We start from the raw sequence: 3,011 nt of genomic DNA on the forward strand, positions 1-3,011 counted from the left end.
GTATTGATGAAGAGGTCAGGAAAATGACTTCCTTTTAACTTAGAAGAATTTGGGAAAGTCAGGACAGTGACTTCCCGTTCGGCGGATAAGGAGGGAGTAGGAGGGACGTTCCGGCGTTCCTCCCGATCAGAAGGATAAGGAGGGGAAACGCTCCGGCGTATTGATGACGAAGTCAGGAAAATGACTTCCTTAGGGACGTTCCGGCGTTCCTCCCGATCGGTAGGATAAGGAGGGGAAACGCTCCGGCGTATTGATGAAGAAGTCAGGAAAATGACTTCCTTAGGGACGTTCCGGCGTTCCTCCCGATCGGTAGGATAAGGAGTGGAAACGCTCAGGCGTATCAATGAGAAAATCGCGCGTAGATGCAGGGGCGTTCAAGAATAAATAAGTGCGTCGGTCGGTCAAATACAGATTGCAGAAATACGGTAATCATAAATTATAAGTGCGAAGTAAGTAAAGGTACATGACAAGTTCGGTACAAATGGAAAGTAGATGCAAATTACAAAGCAAAAAAAAAAAGAAGGGAGTCAAACAGCTAATCCTTAACAACTTCGTTGGAGGGGGGTGCAAGTTGAGAGCCGGTCGGGTCCGCCTGATCGGTCACGCCAGTAGGTTCGGCCGGGAGCTGGGAGGAAATGTCAACGAGTTGGCCATCCACTAAAATCTTCATGATGTCAAAGCCTTCATGTTCTAAAGGTGACTGGAAGAAATAGTGGCACTGAGCGATCCCTTGCTCAAAGCCTCGTTGGCGCTCCTCACAAAATTCGTCCTCCAAGGCGGCATACTCGGCCAATGACTTGTCCCGGTCGGCAATGGCAGCAGCTTTTTCAGAATTCAACAGCTTGATCTGATCGGAAGATTGCTGAAGACTGACAGTTAGAGAGTCCACCGATTGCTGAAGGCGTTTCACCTCATTTTGGGACTCCAGAAGGGAAGCAGCAGCTTTCAACCGATCATCCTCTGCCTGTTTGTTCGCTTTCTCAAACCGCTCGGTGAGTAGAGCAAGGTCCTTCTGGGCCTTTTCCAACTTAGAGTTGGAAATTTCAAGTTCGGACACTAGGAGAGGCTTGGTGGTCCCTACGGCATAGTTCAGGCAGACACCCGCTCGGGATAACAGCTCGTAGGCCATGTCATAGGCTTCCGAGGTCGTTAGCTTCTTGAAAGGCTCTCGTTCTTCTGGAGACAGGTTAAACACGAGACGATCGGATATGTGGAGGTTCGGGTCAAAGGGACCAGATGGGAGGGGGCCGGAGTTTCTCTTTCTTTTCGTTGGAGAAGGTGTTTTTTCTTGGGAAGACCGTTTTCTGCCTTTGCTCTTCGGGCCGGAGGAGATCACGATCGGCTTGGACTCATCAGCCTTCGGGACGGTGAGAGCTGCGGGAGAAGCAGAGCTGGAAGGGGCAGCGGTTGAAGAAGAGGGAACGGTAATGTGTCCCAAAATGTAAAGGAACTTACCGAACACTCTAGTACGTAGAGTGTCAGAATCAGATCCGATGAGTTCGATGAGTTTGCGAGAAGAGGTCTTGCGAGGCAGCTGGTCGATTTGGCGTATCACCTCTANCTCATCGTCGGTCATATCANATTTCTTCCAGGAGATGACTTGCTTTGGATGTTCGGTCCAGTAGAGGGGAAATTTAGGCCGGCCCTCAGAAAAATATTTGGGCCGGCCGGGTTCGCGGATGGCGATCTTGAAAAAGTTTGATTTAAAATCTTTGTATGAGGAGTTGAAGGGAGCGAATAACTGTTTATCCTTGACAGGATTTAGGGAAACCCAACTCTTGTTGGGATGTGGCAAGGCACGAAAGAAGAAAAGGAAGGACGCTGGAGTAGGGGTTAACAGTAACCCAGTACATAAAATAGAGAAGGCCTGCATACACGCCCAACCGTTCGGGTGGAGTTGAGCGGGACAGATATTTAGTTCGCGAAGCACGCCACACTGGAAGTCTGAAAAAGGAAGCCTCACCCCTAAGTCACGAAAAAGGGTTAGATATGCATAAAAGAAATCTAGGGCATATCCCTCCCGACCGTGACACACTCGCTCGTTCGAACGACATACCACCAAGGATATGTCAGCCGCATCCCGACGGAGGTTGGACATTAGATCCACCGATTCAAGCAAACGAATGATGGAAGAGGTAGAAATGAAATAGGAAGGGTGACCCCGGACTTCATGGGGAGCCCAGTCGTAACNGGCGATGGCGGGAGGAGGNGCCACCCCGGTCCACTCTAGGGAATTGTCGANGTTGAATTCAACNTCGTCGGTGGGGGCCTCCTCCCGGACGGGACAACCGGATAGGGTAGATGACGAAGAGGGAGAGGAGGTCGACGCAGCCGCATCATCCGCATACCCTCGACCCTCATTCTCGAACTCATCGGAGGACCACGACGACGTAGACATTTACCTGATCAACCGGAAGAAGGGAAAAGAAGGACGGGAAGAGTGTAGAGTAGGAACGGGAATCAGAGAGCAGATGGAAGAGGATGGGGAAATGAGGAGGGGGCCCTCCACCTTTTATAGCCGAAAAACGGGCTCCAAGGGAACATCTCAGCCGTCCATTGAAGACAGATCTAACGGAGGGAAATTTGTGACTCTTCGGTGAGCAGGTATGATTGATGGGAGGGAAAATCGTAGCCATTGCTGAGTACAGGATCGAATGGCTGGGGTGACGTGACGTTTCGTTACCCAAAAGCGTTCTGAGAGCTTAAACCCCTTCGCTAATCGTAGACGCTCGGGGCTTGGGGGGCTTGTGTAGTGGGGAAGGATCGGTCGGGCCGGCCGGATCAAGAGTGCTGGAAGAAGACCGGTCGACCAGGTTGTCAAAGCCACAAGGAGCAAAGGAGGCCTAACACCGGACGGTGTGGATCAAGTGGAGATGGGGTCAAGAGAGCATTAAAAGGCTTTGATGGAGATGTAAAGGAAGGCATAGCGAATCAATGAAATTAATGGTCAGTTATGAATACATCGTCTATAAATAGGGACAGCAGGACAGGTAAAGTAATCTCGAATCTAA

Source organism: Vigna radiata, chromosome 1 (assembly GCF_000741045.1).
Source record: "Vigna radiata var. radiata cultivar VC1973A chromosome 1, Vradiata_ver6, whole genome shotgun sequence".
NCBI classification, from domain to species: Eukaryota; Viridiplantae; Streptophyta; class Magnoliopsida; order Fabales; family Fabaceae; genus Vigna; species Vigna radiata.